The sequence below is a fragment of the Patagioenas fasciata genome, chromosome 5 (genome assembly GCF_037038585.1).
Source record: "Patagioenas fasciata isolate bPatFas1 chromosome 5, bPatFas1.hap1, whole genome shotgun sequence".
In the NCBI taxonomy this organism is placed as follows: domain Eukaryota; kingdom Metazoa; phylum Chordata; class Aves; order Columbiformes; family Columbidae; genus Patagioenas; species Patagioenas fasciata.
This window is the reverse complement of record NC_092524.1, coordinates 56,303,126-56,323,275: the sequence shown is the minus strand read 5'-3', so window position 1 is coordinate 56,323,275 and position 20,150 is coordinate 56,303,126. Positions and strand designations below refer to the sequence as shown.

General features: G+C 40.3%; 1 long non-coding RNA gene across 1 annotated transcript; it reads right to left on the bottom strand.

The window, feature by feature from the left end:
• Nucleotides 1-928: 928 nt before the first annotated feature.
• On the bottom strand, nt 929-19,874 carry LOC139828023 (uncharacterized). Its single transcript, XR_011739189.1, has 3 exons — nt 19,688-19,874; nt 6,304-6,397; nt 929-2,449 (listed from the first exon to the last, which is right to left on the bottom strand). It is a non-coding gene; the product is annotated as an uncharacterized lncRNA (long non-coding RNA).
• Nucleotides 19,875-20,150: the final 276 nt, after the last annotated feature.

The window sequence follows — 20,150 nt, the reverse complement described above, 5'->3', positions numbered from 1 at the left end:
GTATTTATCCCAGACCCTTGAGGGACACCACTTTTTACTGTTTTGCATTTGCACATTGAGCTATTGACTGTAACTCTTTGCATTTGGCCATGCAGCCAGTTCCTTATCCATCCATCAGATCTGTATCTCTCCAATTTAGAGGCAAAAATCTTGTTGGGAACCATGTCAAAGGCCCTACAGAAGTCCAGGTAGATGACATCAGTAGCTCTTCCCTTGTCCACTAATGCAGTTACTCCATTTATATGCAAAGCAGGGGAAGAACAAACTCCAAAACACCCTAAATTCTTCATCTTCGTGAATATTTGGATTTGCATATATGTAGGAGAGTTTTGATCTCTTGTTCAGGGTCCCTTGGCCACACTTAATGAGTTTGAGGAATTTTTTTCATTTATCCAAGAATTCTCATGGGCTGGCCAGAGGTATACTGGTCAGATGTGCACTGAAAAAGTACACCACCTCTAGAAACATTGAATTAATGATATGCAATGGACACTTTTTTTTTTTCCAATAAACCTTCGGTATGAATACAAAGGCCTTAGCACCTAAATGTTTCTAGAGGCAGTCATATGCTTTTTGCAGGTAACCAAGCAGTTTGAAATGACAGACTAAGGCTCTCCCCCAATGATGCAATTAGCACATAGGACCACAGTAATCCTACAACTAAATACAGGCAGCAGTTGTATACAAAAGTTTTAATCCTTTCAAAACTAGAAATTATAATACCTGGCTCCTAGACAGCACGTTTAATCAGATCTCCAAACGCCTTACAAAGGATCAGTGTCCATCTGGATGGCGAAACAGAGGCACCACAGGTCAAGATGACTTGCCCCAGTTTACCCTCAAGGCCAGCAGCAGAGCTGGGAACAACAATTCAAGCCTTTCTGGTGCTAAATTTCCCAGCTTCTCAAATAAACCAAATGACCTCATTGTCATTTGTGATGAATAACCCATTTATTGTAAACAATGAATGGAGCATTAAAACAACCAAAATCTGTCATTTTCATCTGTAGTGGGTCATGAAGTGTCTCCTGAAAATGTCCTTTTTTTACCCAAATGTGTACCCAGGGTTAAAATTCTTTGTATTCAGATGTTGATTTTTATATATCATCTCTATTGGTTGTTGGTGAATGCTTAATTTTTACAGAGGGTCAGAAAAGGTCATCACTATAGAAAAGCTTTCTATAAACTAAAAATTCGGACTCAGTCTCTTATTTAAAGGGAACAATACATTGCATTAAAAATGCTGAAAGTGTTCTATTGCAAAAAGAGATGACAAATCTATTTTTGTTCAGCCCTGCAGCATGCCATAGAAATATTATTTTTTTAATATGCTGAATGGCATATACCCATAGAGATATCAGATAATTTACACAGTACGTAATGGGAGTGATAATGATCTTAAATCCTCAGAAAAAAAAAAAAAGCTTCGCTAAGGCAAAGTTAAACTCATGCATATATCACAAGTAAACTAAAAAATCCACACTAGTTCTAAAAAGAAAACATCAGCATGCATGGAAATTCCTTGTTAATGCTGAATTCAAATTTTTTAAAATATGATGGTCAGGAAGTTCACTCTTTAGATTCTGCAATCAACGCTGATCACTTCCTACCTGGCATCAATCTCCACCAGCGATTTAGCTCACAATAGACAGAGGCCATAACCTGGCTTTGCAAATGTAGGGTATCACAATCACACATAAACTTGATTTCTAGTAACTGCCTGCTCGTTTGTGTAGTCTGATATTCCTAGAATCCCACCAAGATGGTGTCTTCAACTGCTGAAAAGCAGTTCAATGGCATGGAAAGCCATTTCTGTAGCATATCCTCTCCCATCATGTTTGGTGAAGGACCTTCCAACTATCTTTAAGCAAAGAAGTGGAAATACCATTTGTGAATCAAGCTCATTCAGGACTCACAGGTCCTGGATCTCTTCTTCAAGATAGGGGCCCTTCAGGATCCTGACCTGACCTGGAGCCTCCTACTCTCTTCACTTCTTCTTTATCCTTATGTTGGGCTTTCTAGATAATTTGGGATCATGAGTCCCAAGGCTTTTTTTAAAGTTCCAAATTATCTCCTCAGCTACCTGTGTTCACTGTGGTTGTGTGCACTGACGCGCTGAAGGATAGAAAGTGAAGTATTATTAGCAGCTTCTATCAAGACAGCGACTAAAATGTGAAAACACTTTTGTGGCCTTCATGTGATGTGAAGCAGGACAGAATCTGTTTCTGTGATCTGGCTGATGATTATTTGGAGTAAATGGAAAAAAAATCATGCTGGTTCAGGATTAGGAAATCCAAGAAGTTCAGAGTCTTTTTATTTGCAGGTTTAATACTTCTTTCCTTGTTCAGTGCATTGCTTTTGAAGAGGCTTGAATGATTAACAAGTTCAGCTTATGAGACATTTGGCTCAGCAGCACCATATCAACTTGAAAGTAGCAGGGACAAGGGCACTGAAAGTCAAACCAAAGAGAGTATTTGTTACAGGGTGTCATTTGCATTATTCAGATAGAAGAAACTTCTTGAATTATATCCAGTCCTACTCTAGTCCCTCAGATCTCCCCACTCAAGTGCGTTTCATACTGCTGTAGCTGTCTTCTATTCAGAGTAATCAGACAATTTTCGACGTGGTTGGATCAAGTCAGTTTCTGGTTTATGTTTCTGTACTAGAGTGCATGAAATGTATATGGCTTAGAAGAAAACATGTTGTTCAGAGTTCCTTTTAAGAGGGGTGAGAGGGGGAAGAAGAAAAGAAAAACAAATAAACCTTGTCAATGCTGAGGTTTTTTAAAACACTTAGATTTAATTGACAAAAAAAAAAAAGACGTTATTTTTAAATGTTGCCTTTTGTGAAATCTCTAGTTTTCCTTCAAGCTGTGTCAAGTGGCATAATAAAAGTTGCCACAGACATGAGAGGTTGTAGTAATTTACCCCAGCTTTTCTTTTCCTTTGTATAGCAGCCCTGGGTGCTGTTAGTTGTGCTCATTTTGTAGCAAAGCTTCTTGCAGTGGGAGGGAAATGGTGGGAGAGCACTTGTGGAAGGAGAAAATTAAAATAACAATGGAGTCGTGTTGTGAGGTGCAGCCTTCTGCCACTGACTCAGCATGTTCGTGTGCATGTGGGCGATGGTCTGCATGACTTGTACTGACCTAGTTGACTCAATCAAAGAATTGGAAATAAAATGTTACTACCAACTTTGGGACTTCAAGGGGTATGAAAAGTCTCTACCAAGATCTTGAGCATAGGGGGCTGGAAAAGGAAGGAAATAAATATAGAAGCAGGAGATGTGAAAGAGGCATTCAAAAGAGAATTATGGAATAATCAGGAATCTGTTTAGTATTTCTAATTTAATAAACAGACACATTTGTCTTAGACGAAACTGGTTAGAACTCATAATTTTAGCATGGCTCTATGTGTGAAATATTTCACCAAGGAATAAGTTCTTTAGTTGCCTTAAACTTTAGCAGAATATATGGGGCAGTGGATACCTCTTCTCCATACCAGTTAGCAGCAGAAAAAAGTCAGGTGGGGCATCTGAGATGCTGGGGCAGTCAAGAGGGAACATAGTGCTAAAAAAACGAGATGAGCACACGTTAGAAGAAAAATCCTTGAACAATTTGAAAACTTGTTTAAGGAAAGCAGGAGGAGGCTAGGGTTTGGAGGACAGTCTTCTTATCCTGTCTCCCTTGGCATCCTGGCTTTGTCCCTTTCAGATCCAGTCTCACTTCTTTCTGCCTCTTTCTGTACTTCCTCCATCGTGACACTATGCTGGTCAGACCTTAGCGGGAGGCACAGAGAGAGCTGAGGAAAGGAGTTTGTCCTGCCCTCTGAAACAAGACATCCATCTGTCTTCCTGCAGTCTAGGGAAACCCACGGTCCAATGCACTGCCACAAGCCTAAGCTGGGTTGGAGAAAGAAGGTGGAAATTAAGCTGTCCTAAGTGGGACTTTTTGGGCAAAATAATCATGGGTTGGCATGGCTGTGCCCCATAATGTTGGTGGGATGTTGCTTACCCACTCCCCCACATGTACACATTTGGTGTAGAAAGAAAGAGAGAAGAAGGAAGAAGCAGGCAGCATAGCAACAGCTGTATCAGCTTTCACTGCTATGCACCCACACCTGTGGTGGATAGGAAAGCTGGGCTGTAGCTGGAGACATACAGATAACCAGGCACTTCAGCTCTACTGTGTGCTGCCAGATTGAGACCTGTCCTCCACATGCCTGTGTTAGCAGCCTGCTGCCCTTCCTTAGCTCCAGGAGCAATAGGCCAACCAAGCCCTGCTGTGTAACTGCACGTCAGTGGGTAGGGACTGAAATCTTGCAGCATCACGTGGGGCAGTAGTTACCCAGAAGAGAAATTGCCATAACCACCTCTCTTCTTAAAACTTCCTAGCTTACCTGGAGAAAATTCCCTATAGAAGTATACACAGTATATACCTTACTGGTTCCTTGTTCAGAGAGGATGTGTAAGGGAGGACTTTGGATATGTGGGGAAGGGGGAGGGAAAGGGGAAGGAAAAGGAAAAGGAAAAGTTTGGTTTGCCTTTATCAGCATGAGTTTAAAGTGAACAAATTTGGATTAAATACAGGAGTGATACTGGTAAGGAAGAAATGAACTTTTCATCAAACTTAGACTCTTTTTAGTTGCACTTAGACTCAGTTCTGAGCTTTGACTTGGACACCTGAAAGCACAGAGAGATAAGTTTGTACTGAGTTACATTTGTAAGGTTTTCATTACAGCTACCAGGATTAGATGTTACTTTAAAAAAAAAAAAAAAAAAAACCACACATTGTAGAAATTACTACTCTTCTAAGGAAGTGCAACTAGAGAAATATAGTTATCAGCAGATTGCATGCTTTGATTTGATCTGAATAAGTTAGCTGAATGAAAAAATAACATTGCAATTTACAGATTTCTCTGCAGTTTCCTTGTTTTGTAAGGCTGACTCATGCTCAGCAGATTAGATTGGTTTGGAATAATCACCATGGAAAGAACAGGTTGCATCTTTAAATGGTCTCCCTTTGAAGCAACACTGTACAATACACAAGTTGGAACAGAACTAACTCTTCATTCTAAGTATGTCTTGATTAAACGTATCCTTTAGTTCTGTTGATGAATGACCCAAAGTAGGACATTTATCTTCATACTAATTATTGTTAAACTTCCCTTTTATACAAGTATATTTCAGTCTTGATTTTGCTTCACTGAGATGACTGCTGTGAGGGAGCATTTGATATCTACAACTCTAAACTGGGCTATCAAATGCTCAGGCTGTTGGTTTTGTTCTCTGAATGGAAATAAAATATTTAAAGCTAACCTAATATTCTGTAACATCCATACTCATTCCTCTTCTGCTTTTTCTTATAAAACATAATACACACAGGAACTTGAGACTTTTATACACCCTTAGATCCTTCTAACCACTCCCTGACTTCCATCGTCACCTGCGTTCTTCCCCTCTATGTTGGGTAGCCAAAGAATTGCATTTATTTTACAACTTTTCTGTTGCAGCTCCTGGACAAAAACCCCAGAGACTGTAAACTGGGACCTCCAGAACTAAGTGAACTGGTTTACCACACGATTGAGAGCTCAAAACTTGCCAGTTACCATCCCCTATAGATCTCAGCAGGGCTTCCAAGTCACTAGTGAGTTCCATTCTGTCTTATCCCAGTTTTAATAGTGTAGTTCTTGGAGACATCTTCATTGTCCCTGAAAATACATGTGGTCTATTTCTATAAGCCGGAGACTTCCACCAGGTTGCCTCTTGTGTATATGGTGTGACAGAAATGCAGTGAAGCATTTGAGTTTGATTTTGAATTTCACAGAAGAGTGGAAGAGGTTTTTTTCCCCCATTGTATGAGATAGAAAGGAAAACACATCCCTTTTACTGCTGCTTATAAACTGGCTTTCCATTAAAATCAGATCCACCCTAACTGAATTGAGAAGACCTTAGAATTTAGAGAAGAGCAGTTGTGTAGAGACAATCTTGAAAGAGAGAAGGATCCCCGTTTGGGATCCAAAACATCTGGCAAAATTAGAACCTGAAGGTGGAAGCAGTACATGTTTGCTGTTTAGAGCACCAGACATGACAGAGTAATTGTGGCAAATTGAAATCCTGTATTCAAAGGGTTTCTCAGAAAGCAGGGCAGACTGTCCTGGTCTGGATAACATTTGCACTCTGTACCATGGTGAATTTTAATCTAAATACTCAGGGAGACCCACAATAACACCAGCCTAAAAGCTTCATATCCAGATTTTCTCTTAAAGGAAAGAAACTCATGAGACATTTTTCTAAGACAAGACTTACCCTTTGTGCTGGAAGGTGAGAGCTGACCTCTGGATGCTAGAAACTTCTCCCACAGATAACATGCATATTGTATTTGGCAATGAACAGGTTTTCCCTATTTGGAAAAAAAAAAAATCTTATTTTCTGCATTTATAAAGTTCTTTTGTTAATGAAAAAGCTTCAGCAGGGGTTCACATACTCTTAGAGTAAACACTCAGTGCAAGTGAGGACCAGAGGTGTACGCTTCTATGAAGCTGCCCTCTTCAGTTTTCACTTTATCAAATAAATTAAAGGTGCTTCATCTATACTTGTAAGTACATCATTACTTCTAAGTGCTATATTATTATTATCGAAGTGTTCTTACACTGTCACAGAAAGACCTTGACATGCTGTAAATAACTTTGCCTCTCGCTTTGATACTACATAGACTCCTGCAATTGTGTTTATTGTCTGCAGGCATTATGGATTCCTAATATGAAAGAACTAGAGAGCTCACACTCAAAATGAATGGATATACATTCTCTTTCTATTCAAGCTGATTCTCTGCCTCAGGGAATGTTTGATACATCATCTTGGGCTTTGGGACTGAAAAGGCTGAAAGGGAAAGGAAAAAAAAATGTACACTGACTCTTTCAGAGATTATTTTTCTTCACCACCCTTCAGTAAATGAAGAAGAGGTAAAGCATTGTGGAGGTAGCAGTGGCCGAACTTCAACAGCTTCTCAGGCACAGGGTTGATGCTTAATTATCAGCTCATGTGAAACTTTTTCATCACTAATCTTATACTGAACACTCATATGATTCCTAGTAGATGCTGTCTTGAGCTGACCAATGCAGCTTGCAAAAAGAACTTGAAATATCACAGTAATTTCATATTTCAATATCCAGACAAGAGGAAACAAACAAACAAAAATCATAAATAAAGTCCACCACAATAAATGATCCAGCATTGGGTCAAACTTCCAAGATACATTAAAGACCAAACTTGAATATGTGAAGTGTCTGTAACTCTAGCAAGACAAAATCTGTGACAGCGGAAGAGAAAATGCTCATGGGCATGAGTAACTGGCTAGGGAACAAAACAAATAACTGTTGTGGTTTAACCCGAGCTAGCAATGTAACCACCATAGCCGCTCACTCACTCCCTCCAGCTCCCACCCCCAAATAGGGGAGAGAATCAAAAGGGAAGGGAGAAACTCGTGGAGTGATTTTAATAAAATAAACACTAATATGCTGCTACTAATAACTGTATAAAAATGGAAATAGAATATAAAATAAAATATATTCAATGCAATTCCTCACAAACTCCTGCACCAAGCAGCCAGTCCCAGGGAGCAGCACACTGGTCCTGAACAGCCGTTCCAGGAGATAAAAGAGAAAAAAAAGGCAGGAAGGCCCAGGGGCCTTTGCAAAACAGCAGGATGGCAAAAGGCCGAACTAACGAAAGTCCTGAACAGAACTCTTCCCAACAGGTCTCTATCTCAGCTCCAAATACGAACTAATGGGAGATGCCAACTCTCCTTAAATACAAAGCATGAAGCTAATGACATGGAATATTGTTATTGATCAGTTTGCATGTCAGTTAATGTCTACCCCATCCATGCTCCCCTTCTTCGCTGCCTCACACCTGTGGGCAGAGCTCTCAGAATGTCCTTGGCTCCCAGAATACAGCAATTAAAAACATTAACTCCGTTTGGGGGTGTTATCTTCTTGTTCTCAAACTAAATCAAACAAAAACCATGCTAGCTATGAAAAAGAAAGGTTTCTAACTGGATGAAGAAAATTAACTCATTTTCAGTCAAACCAGCACAAAAACAGACAATCTATAACCTCATCACCTTTCAGAAAGCTTGAAAATTTTACTTGGCCAAAGAGCTTCTTCCTAGCATTGAAACTTTCTTCTATTTGCAGACCTGGAGAGAGAGACTTGATGGAGCCTGTAAGAGCCTTTATTCTATTGCATGTTGTTTGCAAATCACCCAGATATGGAAGAGAACAATGACAATGTAAAATCCCTAGAAACAGAATTTGTGTTATTTCCAGCAACAAGAAAATTTTATAAGATATTCTAGAATAGTCTGCAAATTATAGTAGAACTACCTTCCAGCTACTGAAAAATCAGACATATCTACAAGGTGACAAAAAATCCTTGCAGCTGTTTCTTTCACCAGCCTCAGTATCTATCTCTTTCTAGTAATGGTTAATTTTCTATACCCATCCCCATGTTTATAGCTTCCAAATAAACCATCCATTGACAGAGAAAAAGGCTGAAAATATCAACATTAGACACAGGACAAATATCTGTTTTGACTTTATATATAAACCCATCCTCCTCACTATACAAGAAAAGACCAAATGTACAACTGGCAATGATAAAAAAACCTTAATGCATATATATAGAGAATAGGAAAGAAGTTGCTTACAGTGACTTCTAGCTACAAGGTCTAGAATAACTTTCCAGTATAAGAATCATAGTCAAAACCTCCAGGCAATTAGTTTTCTAATGAAGCTTGATACACACAAGAAGGGGATTATACAGCTTCGCTGGTTGTGACTGGGGGCCTGCTGATGACCTGCAGGGCCCCTTCCAGTGCTGCGTCCTAATTTGCAAGTAGGTTTGTTTCTGTTCAGATAGCAGCACCAACCCAGGGCTCAAAAAGTTGGCTGGTTCAGATCTGCTTTCCTTTATCTAACAGTGGTTGCAGAATCTTTGTTGTTGCTGAGATGTGAGCCAGAAAGAAATCCCCTTAGGAAGAAAGAAAAGGCCACTGTGCTTTCACTTCTATTTTATAGACTCACAGAATTACAGAATCACAGTATGTTTGGGATTGGAAGGGACCTCAAAACATCATCTAGTCCAATCCCCCTGCCGGAGCAGGAACACCTAGATGAGGTTACACAGGAATGTGTCCAGGCAGGTTTTGAATGTCTCCAGAGTAGGAGACTCCACAGCCTCCCCCAGCAGCCTGTTCCAGTGCTCTGTCACCCTCACTGAAAAGTTTCTTCCCATATGTAAGTGGAACCTCTTGTGTTCCAGTTTGCACCCATTGCCCCTTGTCTTACCATTGGTTGTCACAAAGAAGAGCCTGGCTCCATCCTTGTGACACTCACCCTTTACATATTTATAAACATTAATGAGGTCACCCCTCAGGCTCCTCCAAGCTAGAGAGATCCAGCTCCCTCAGCCTTTCCTCATAAGGGAGATGCTCCACTCCCTTCATCATCTTCGTTGCCCTGTGCTGGACTCTCTCCAGCAGTTCCCTGTCCTTCTTGAACTGAGGGGCCCAGAACTGGACACAATATTCCAGGTGTAGTCTCACCAGGGCAGAGTAGAGGGGAAGGAGAACCTCTCTGGACCTACTAACCATCCCCCTTCTAATACACCCCAGGATGCCATTGACCTTTCTGGCCACAAGGGTACATTGCTGGCTCAGGGTCATCCTGCTGTCCACCAGGACCCCCAGGTCCCTTTCCCCTACACTGGTCTCTAATAGGTCATTCCCCAAATTATACTGGAACCTGGGCTTCTTCCTGCCCAGATGCCAAACTCTACACTTGCCCTTGTTATATTTCATTAAATTTCTCCCCACACAACTCTCCAGTCTGTCCAGGTCTCTGGATGGCAGCACAGCCTTCTGACGTGTCAGCCACTCCTCCCAGCTTGGTGTCATCAGCAAACTTGCTGACAGTGCACTCTATTCCTTCATCCAAGCCGTGGATGAGTATATTGAGTAGTACTTATCCCAGTGTCGACCCTTGAGGGACTCCACTATCTCCCTTGAGGGACTCGCTGTCTCTTTGGGTCAAAGCTATTCCTAGAAACCCCGCTATGGAAATGTATTGATTTATTAGATTATGTATTGTAATGAAATTTAACTAACTTAATTAGAGTAATCCCTGTGTACCCAGCTTTAAATGCTGTGCCCATCCAAGAGTAATCACACATTTTGGTAACTGAGTCGCAAGCTAGAAATAATCATCAAAAATGCTGATTTTCAACTCTCTCTCTGAAACGTGCCAGCAGTTTATTAGGGTGTTTGCCTGAGGAAAATCAGAGTGACGTCATTAGAATTCATTGGCTGTCCTGGTTGATTAATGTAGAGAAAAAACCTGTATTTTGTGTGAATAGAAGATCATTTGCTTTCTAAAGTAAATACACCTAAGCTGCACTGAAAATAGCCAGAGTTTAGGGTTACATAAGACAGAAAAAAAAATTATGCTACTCAGAAGTATATTGATCACACTAAATAAATATCTAAAATATCGCCTTTTTCAGGTCCACAGGTTTAATTCCCTATACTAACAAGGTACAAATCCATGTTCCAAAAGACTGCAATAACTTCCTCTGTAATGCCTGCTAGGGTTGCGGTGTTTTTTTTCACGGGATTGAATGGGGTAAAGTGCAACCCTCTGCATGGTCTACATAGGTCTATGGAAAATAATTTTAAAATTCAATGGCAATGCACATTGTATGATCACCACCACCTAGGCAATGACATTAGTTGCCATAGTAACCTCAGGTTGCATCATTAAGAATTTTAAATGTTGACAGTTGGGAAGCATAGCTTGAAACACTGGGAGAAGAGCAGGAAAGAGGCTTGAGAGAAGTGTACAGAGCACTTGGAGGGCTGAGTGCTTTCTCTTGTGCCAAGGCAGGCTGGGGGAACAATGGAGGAAACTGATGGCATGGACATATCAAGTGGCTTTTCTGTTTTCCTCCCAGATCATTGAAATAAGGGGAGAAAAATACTGTTCTCTAGTTTTCTTATTTCTCCCCTTTTCTAGTCAGAAAGAAGGGCAGCGTGCCCATTTGAAACTGGTTATTGATGATCTCCTTTCATGTTTTAGGCAAGTTAGAAGTGTGTGTGGCTGGGGAACCAGATCTGGCCTCTCTGAAAACAGTGGTGTTTGTAGGAACTTGGTTATTCTGAGTCCCAGATGTTGCTGTTCTGATTCTGATTACTAACGAGTTAAACTCTCTGTTAATCAAGACGTTTACACCACTGCCTCTGCCACTAGCCTTGTAAGTGTTAAGAATATCACAACTGTCATTTATAATACGTCTTCTCTCCATTAAATCCCTCTCCAGCCACTAAATTGAGTATTCATATGGTCAATATAGCTTTTAGAAGTACTTTGCATCTAAATTAAAAGTGAGCAAAGACAAGTTTTGTCCCAAGAATGAGTGTTTTCTATTCAGTAAGACATATTCCTGTTTGATCCCTCCTTCTGTAAGTCTACTTTTCCCAGTGGGTTTGTGGTTAAAATAGTGGAATGCCAAGATGAGAGCCAGAGGGAGCTGCATGATGTGCTCATGTTGCAGTGTTTAGATCTTTGTGTCACTCAATCCCTCCTGGATTTTTTGCCTTAAAACTCAGTAGCTGTTGCTAACAGACTGGCTTTGGAAAAGGATACTGGAATTTAAGTATTTGTTCCAGAAACTACTCTGGAAAACCCTGGAGGAAGTCAAGTGCGGCAGGAAAGTTCCATCCTTTCATTCTTTAGTTATCTTACAAACATGACTGCAATTATGTTTGAAAGCTATGAACACGTGAAGGAAAATTCAAGCTCCAAACACAATTTCTGGATGAAGTTGAACAGCTCTCATAGTTGCCCAGGCCACGTCATGCAGCACCTACTTTCATTATTCCTTCCTTCTTTTTTTTGTGTTTCTGCATCTTTCTTTTTATCCATGTTCCAAATATCTGGCTACAGTGCATCCTGCTGAGTAGGAACCTCTCACCTAACCTACCTGTAAATTTTCCATGTGACAATGAAGGGACAGGAACATAAACAAGTTAAAAATCCCAGGCTCCTCAACTGCACTGACTATAATGAGACATCTAGTACTCAAAATATACCAATACATGTCATCCACAAATTTTCCTGATGCAGTCTTACCTTCTGTATTAGAAGATGAAGTGCCCTGTGTTGAGAACAGCTGCTTTAGGTGCAGATGTCAGACTCCCATGCCTGTTCCCAGCCCACAGGAGAGGCAAGGGTTCCTAAGTGCATCAGTGTCTGCGTGTCTTCAGGAAGGTTTCAGTGCTATTCCAGCCTTGCTCAGAGCTGACTCTAGCCCATTAGTTTAAAACTAGTATTCGGTGTGCTTTTGTCTTGGCTTGAGTTAGACAGTGCTCACCTCCTTTTACCAGGTCCTGTAAAAACTGGACAATTCTGCTAAAGTTTTATGGCAAAAGACCAACCCTCTCCTGAAATGTCTGCACAAGTGTTTCCTGTAACTGTCACTAGTCATTTCTAGTCCTATACAGCTGAAGTCACACTTTATTTTGATGCTTTAGGAATAGAAAATACAAATTTCCACCCATGATTTATCACTAATTTGGGATATAAGAATCTAAATGGGACATTAGACAAGCATATTAGTGCAAAGCCTAGCTACTATGAAATGACTATTAGAGATTACCTTTAAAAATATATTTTACAGCAGATATGCTCATCTTGTTGTTGAATAATCAATGGATGCACCTCTGTGTTAAATTTATTAGCATATCTACAAGATGCAAGTGCATTTTCATTATAGAAAAATGTACTGGATGGCTATTTTCAAATTAAGAATAATCTCATGGTGAGATATATTAAGCAAAATGGAATTGATAGTAGCACTGATGTGTCACATACACTGCTAGTGGGTTTTGCATTAGAAAGTATATTTCTTTGCTTTTTTTTTAAACACACTAAATTGGCTCACAAGCATATGCATTTCTATGAGTCCTAATACAAGGAAAAAACTCCCTCAGCCAGAAGTAATTCTTGACTTTGGGCTGTTTGTAAATAAACTATACATAATTGAATCAGAAAATCAGGAATTTCATGCTATTCCTACCAGACAAACATGTATTGTGACTAAGTCAACATATTCTACCACAGGCACAAATGTGCAAGTTCACTTTAATAATTGAGGAACTAGATGAAATTGTTCAGATTAAAGGCTAAAGAATAAAATAATCCTATCAATTGTTTGTTGTTAATAATAGTTAATCATGGAAATGTAATATACAAAATGAAGATGAGTTTCCCCTCAGATTCTGCCTCAAAACTCTACCATTCTCTGGCAGTAAAGTGCTATGAAGAATGGCTGCATCAGCATGTCTCATGTCCTGGTCCAGCAACCCCCCAGACTATGCACAGCATCTCTCTGTGAGATCTCCAACCCTCTGATGTCCCGGAAATGGACGGTGTGACTCACATGACAGCACTGTCCTAAGACATGGTTCATAACACCCATATCCAAAGACCAGTGTGACAGTGGTCCTTCAGCTGGGCATGTTGAGCCCACTGCACAGGCACATGGTTTGCACCACCTCGTGGACCCCTGAAAAAGCAAGTCTCTGGAGCTGGGTCCTGTGGATCCATGCATTTAACAGCCTGGCCTTTGTGGCTAAATTGCCTTGGAGGCCAGGGAAGAACATGTCCTTTCTGGTGTCTTTGAGCAACTAGACCAAGTCAATATCCTAGAAGGACTCCTAGATACATTTTCATATGAACAGGCAGGAGGCTTCCCAATAGGCTTTCTAAGCACGGTCTTTTTGACATGTGTCAGACTTGTGTCTAATATGAGGAGATACAAATAGTAGTGAATGGTCTACATATCAATGTTTGGGGTTTTTTTTTCAGTTTTGTTGCAAGGCAGTGGTTCTTTGAGGAAGTGTGGAGTGGACTTCAGGATTTGCTCCTTCACAGCAGCCTCTCTCTCTTGCTGTTTGCATTTGACAACGGAAAAGCACTAATAAAGTTGGGTTGTGGGCTGTGGGCTTTTTGCTTTTGTTTTGGGGGAAGGAGAATGTGTTACAACATGTATATCAGAGGCTATTCTTAGGAGCTCTGGGACACCTAACAACAGTCTCTTGATATTACTGCATCCCTTCCAGGACTCTCTGTATGTTTCCTACTTGTTGTTCAGACTGAAGCAACCCTTCTTTGGTGTTCATCCAGCAGCTAGCATAATGAGATTTGACTTCATGGACTATGACCCTAGGTATATGGGCATGTAACTCGAGGACACATTGATCCTTGAGTTGAGGTTCATGCACAGCAATATCACCTCCACGATTTCCATTACAGGAACCATGTCCAGACCAGCTGAAGGCACATCAGCTGTAAGGACTCTGTTTCTCAGCACCATATCATGACTATCATGACATTTTCTACAGTGGTGTCAAACTGATCTTCCAGGTATCATGAAAAGTTCTTGAACCAACTGAGAGCATTCAAAGGACACCATGAGGAAGCTGAAAATGCAACTAACTCCTTGTGGGCACTGTGGTTACTGAGATAATGCTGAGTACAAGATATCCAGCAAGAGGCAAGCACTACTGGCAATGGTATGTGTAGCTTTTCTGACCCATGGATGTCAGTGTCACTGAGTGAGAGGGAGGGTATCCACATATCTCAAGGAACAGAGATGTTGCAGAAGACAGAAGCCTCATGCATACACATCTACCCATGGCTGACTTGAGTGCCAAAATCACAGAGTGACAGCTGAGAGCAAGGAGTGTGAATGATGACTCACAAAATAAGGCTGAAAACCAGGAAGCTCTTGTAGGGGAACATCATGTAAAGCTGTGTCCCATCAGTGCTGTGGCCCAGCAGGCACAATTGGGCACCATGTTCTTCTGAAATCTGAGATGACATTTTGGGTAAGGTGAATGATGTAGCAGGATGATGACCTCCCAGCTCTTCTTTGCCAATGCCAAACTGACAGAGTGGATGGTGTTACAAGAGGCAATCATTAGGAGTGATCTAAGAGAGAAGTAAGCAGATACCAGTAGCAACTGAGTCCTCTGAACAGACTTGGTGTTGGTCTCTAACACAGGAACTAGAGAACTGGTTCAGCACTCTATTGCAGAATACCTGAGAAAAAATGCAGTGGTGAGAGAACAGGTGCCATCTGAGGTGTATGGCTGACCCTGTTAGATCCAGGCATTCCTGGAACCATCTCAAGCTGTTCCAGGCAGGAGAGCTCTCACACTAGGTTCTGCCTTGGGAAGACAGTTCAGTTCTCACACTACTTTTTTTTAGTCCGTTAATGAAAGTGCTTTCCTAGGGTGCAAAAAGTACAAGGCAACAGGACATAATAACATGTATTAGCTGTCTCTGATATTAATAGTACAGATCGTCACATGATATGACAGTGATTAAAGTGGGCATGGATGGAGGTCTCCCTTTCTTCTGGGAGGCACTCTTCCCCTTTGCAAACAGAAAATAAACACAGCCCTTCCAGAGCATAAATGCCAATAACTGTGAAATTTTGATTAAATAATAGATATGTGTTCAGAAGCACTTTTTATAGTATGTGATTAAGAAAGATAACTAGACATCCTTACAGCTATAATGATAATAATTACCACAACACATAAAGTGTAGAATATGACACTGGAAAGGCCACTATTAACCTTTCCAAGGGTTATTTTTTGGTGCGTTTTTGACACTATGGACAGCAGTGTTCAGAGAACTAAATAAAACTATAGCTGTGACAGTTCTTTCCAGCCGTTTTCTGGTATGTTAAAGAGGAGGTGCAGAGGGGAGTGAAATATCTTCTATTCAAAACAGATGTTTGTTTAATATCAAACATCTGGGAAGTCTTAGCAAAATAGTTCTGCGAAGATTTCTGCAACTCTTGGTAATTCAGAAAACTGACAACAGTGCTTTCCTGTTTAAAATTTGGCTATAAATAACATCTCCATACCTTGGACCAAAGGCTTTTTTACTTCCAGCAAGCAAATTTCATGTCTCTAAAGTGTGATGCCAAGTTGTCCAGTAGATCACATACATTATCAGATAACTCTAATCTGTGAATTCCATGTTATGACATCTCTGTGCCTTGCAGCTCTAGTGGAGAATTACAGACTATACATGATTGATCCTAAAAACTGAACTGCTATTTTAGATCTCACCAGAATTACTCAGTGTGGAAGGGCTGGGTAAATAGGTTGAGGAAGACAGAATAGATCAGCTGTGATGGCATCAGATTTTCAATTTACAGAAGCAAAAATGGGTAAATTCCAAGAGTCTAAATATGAGACAAAGCAGAACACGTGAATACAGCAAATAGGTAACACTGGTACAAATCACCTTAAAGATGCCTGTGACTGAAAAAGGGAGAGCTGGCTCAGGAGTTTTGTAATCCACCTGTAACAGAGATTGGCCTCTAAATCAGTCAAGCTTGCAAACATGCCACCAATGTTCAGTTCTGTTTTTTATATGATAAACAAAGTCCATGTTAGCAAGAGTCCTCACAGCTGCAAAAATCATTTTGTACGAAGGCAAGAAGATGCCAGTATTTTAAATGATGGCATTGCAATGTGATAGATGGTGTGAAAGAAGGCTGTAAATTCTGCTTCAGTCCTCTCTGCAGTGTCCTGCAATAACATAAGCAATCCAGTAGTCCAAGTTGCTCAGGATAGTGTTTTTAAACACATTAATTAAATCAAATTGAAGTAAATTCAGCTAAGCCAAGATTTCTTCAACAATTTATTACTGAAAGCACAATTAGCTGGAGGCATTTGGAGGAGTTTTGTGAAATCAAAGGCTGCACTGCAACTGAGAGTACGTTTTCCAGCCGTCAACTCATTAATAGCAGAAAATGGATGTGCTGCTGCAAGGCATCGAATCAGAAGTAAAAATATGGAACTTGTTACTGTGACTTCAAGAACAAATCCTAAATGTTAGAATATATCCAAGCTGCTGTCACTAATGCCCTAACTTCATTATTAAAGTTGAAACTCAGACCCCTTCTACCGAAAACTGTTGGTCTTTGGGGCAGATTAACCAGCTAATGGGCACAGCTACTGGGTTCAAATCTCTTTTGGCAAGTTATCCTGATTTTTTCAGGATTGTTTTCCTGACTCTCATTTCTCTCAATTTCGTTATAATTTCTCAAGTTACTCACTTCCTGCATTGTGCTGGATGCATCGAAAATAATTTTTACTGAAACAAAGGTGTGTTAGCCAAACTCAGGCCATAAAAAAGAAACCTGCTGCTCTCATCCATGCCACCCTGGGAACCACGCACTCTGGCATCATGACTTCTCTGTGAAAGGGCTGAGAGTTCAGTCCACAATAGCTGCTGAAAGGAGCAAATAGCAGAGGCAGGAAAATGTTCTTTAACCAGCAGAGAGGGCCTGACACTCTCTGCAGGAGAGAGTAGCTGCATAGGCATGAAGGAAGAGCAATGTTGTATTAAATGTCTATGGGTAGTGAGAACTGAAACAACCATTCCCATGTTAAGTCAGTAAGAGTGCCCCAAATATCCATGGTCCCAAGAAACTTTTGCCCTAATAGGAAGAAAATTTAAACCAAACTGACCCATTAGTGTATTAATTTCACTGTGCAGAAACATAGCAGGAGTCCATCCCTGTCCAGCGCAGGATCCGCATTAATGTACCTCATGAGTATCACTGACTTGACATCAAAAGACATTTGAAGTTTGAAATAGACTTCAACTGCATGTTCAAAACAGTCTTAGAGCTAAACAATCATCTTCCTCCTGTTCATATACAGTCCCTGTTGATGTGGGCTGTTTGTAAACCGAAAGTAAAAATTCACTTTGCAGAAAAAGCTGGCTTTCCATTAAAATTTGGTTCAAAAAGAGGACTTTAAATTCTCTGATTCAGCTAGAGGCATGTAGGCAGACTAGACTTCATCCCACCTGGTCCAAGTTGTCAAATAAAAGTCAAAGACCGCGTTGACCATGTAGTCTGTCTGACAGTGTCCAGACTAGTAAATTCACCTCAGCATTAGCTGAAAGGAACAGCATATTTGTTCTTTGAACATGCTGACTTAGCAAGAGAGCTATGTAATTTCTGAACCACGAGTTTTTTGCATCCAGACAGCTGGGAAAGTAAGTAAAGCTCATCTGTGTAGACATGGATCCTACTTTATTTAAGGTTACAAATTGTCATCTGTGCTGTTTCCTATCCTATACTACATTGAAAGCAGAGGTAACAGGATTAAGGAATTTTGCCTTCTCACCCTCAGACACATTTAAATGAATAGACCCAAAACAGAAAATGTTCAGTATTTCGTTTTTAATTCCTACTGACTTTTACTGTTCTCTGCCTTCAGACTAGATTTAGAAATGTTAATGTAATTCAAGGAACTCATATGACTGCCTCCAATTACTTTGAGTAGCATCTTCCAAAAAGCCTCGGCAGGCCCTGATAAGGCTACATTTATTTCATGATTTTGTTGATGCACTGAGTTCTGTTATTAAACCCCAGATTGGCTCTGGGGTCATAGCATTGCAGGTTTTATCTTGGTCTAATTTGCCAAGGAAATTAGAGTTATTGCCTTCTCCAAATGTGTGTGTGCGTGTGCGCTAATTTCTCTTTGTAACACTGAAATTCAGTGGCCAGTTTCAAGCAAACTTACCTAAGAGATTCTATCAAATATATTAATTTTCAATGAGTTTTTTGGAAATGGTTGATCAGATGGAGGGGTGGGACTCAAATTAGTGCTCTACTATGGGAAAGGATGAAAACTGATCTCACTGGCATCATTAGACACAAGCAAATTCAAATAGGTTAGAGACATTGCAAATGTCAGTGGTTGAAACAAATCAATCAATCAAAGCTTAAACGTCATGAGCTTGGGACAACCCAAGTTGAAGACACGGGGTCAGGACAGCAGCATTCAGCTTCTAATGCTCTCTGAACTGCTTAGCTCTTGTCAACCAGGGGTTTCTAGGCTTCAGGAGTTTAGAAGGAAATTTTAAAAATTAGAAACACCATGGATGCCTGGAAACTTGTGAGGTTCAACACCTAAAGCTGGCCATGCTCTGCCTATAAAGCTACACAGCCATACAAATAAATTCCATTAATTTTATGGGTTTCCTCTTTTTTCAAATTTAAGTTAAAAATGCATATACGTTAGGTGGCCAAAAGAAACCAAGTGGTGTCTTAATTTATCATGAGAACAGGACTATATCCTACCTTTTAAAAGGCTGAAACAAACTGAGGAAAGCATGGAGAAAACAAAATTGAAAACTAGCACAAAAATTGGCAAACAGCTTTTGTGATGGAAAGGTAAAGAATTTGGCCTTGCTTAAGCAGTGGAACAGAGATGGAAGAGCAGTTTCTAGACATAGGAAGAGATAAGAAGACCACTATTAATCCATGAAGTCACAACAAAAAATAACAAGTACAAGCAAATGATACCTTACTTTGAACACACCATAATCATACCCCACACAGATTCCTTTGTGCCGTGCTTCACTGGCAACTCTGAAAAAAAAAAAAAACAAACAAACAAACAAACAAACAAAACAAAAAACACAAAAAAACAAAACAAAAAACAAACCCCACACAACAAAAACACCAGATGAAACTTTGCTCCCAAGGTTGGTTATTACCAATACTTTCCTCTCTTAGTCCCTTGCTCACTCACCTTGTGATCACAGTCCAGCCCCGCAGAACATAATAGAATAATTCTCCCACCAAAACAGATACTTTCCACTCCCATGTATGCATGGGTTCCCCTCACTGGTTTGGGTTACTCCGTGGTGCCATGTGGGTGTATCATGCACTCAATTCTCAGATTAGGTGAGCTGATCTCATTAAAGCAGCCCCCTGTGTCTCAGATACTTCCCTGTAATTTATGCGTGGAATGAGGATGAAGCGGGTAAAGACAGAAAAATCTGAATATACAGAGATGACTATAGATTGGAACAGTTATTTGGATGAGTGGATTAGTAAATCATTAAACTAATCCTATCACAATGCAAGAGAGAGAACTATATTAACCTTTAAAGGTCCCAGGGAAACAAGGTGTTCTACAGAGTGCATCAGTGTGAATTGGTGAATTGCATGGTTTATCAAACATACAGACATATAATTTCTTTTTCAAATAT